Here is a 468-nt window from a genome sequence, read left to right on the forward strand (position 1 = left end):
TATATATATAATAATTTTCTTTTTCATTTCTTTTTGATCAACAAATTTTTAGAAATGTATTGTTTAATCTCCAAATGTTGAGGTTTTCTAGGAAGCTTTCCATTATTGATTTTTAACTTAAATTTGCTATGGTTAAAAAAAACAAACTTTATGACTTCATTTTTTTTAAAATTGCTGAGATTTATCTTATGAATGAGCATGAATATGTTTTATCTTGGTGAATGTCCTATTTACACATGAAAATATTTATATTTAACTGTTGTTGGGTAGATTATTTAGATATATAATAATTTCATATAATTATTTATTATTATAATTATATTATTTATTATTATACCACCTATTTTATGTATTCATAAGGTCCAATAGATTGTTGGTGGTGTTATTAAAATATTCCATAACTTCATTTGCTTTTCTGTCTTATCAATCACTGAGAGAATATAGTTGAACTTAAAGTATAATTGATAT

This window comes from Panthera uncia (assembly GCF_023721935.1).
Source record: "Panthera uncia isolate 11264 chromosome C1 unlocalized genomic scaffold, Puncia_PCG_1.0 HiC_scaffold_4, whole genome shotgun sequence".
NCBI classification, from domain to species: Eukaryota; Metazoa; Chordata; class Mammalia; order Carnivora; family Felidae; genus Panthera; species Panthera uncia.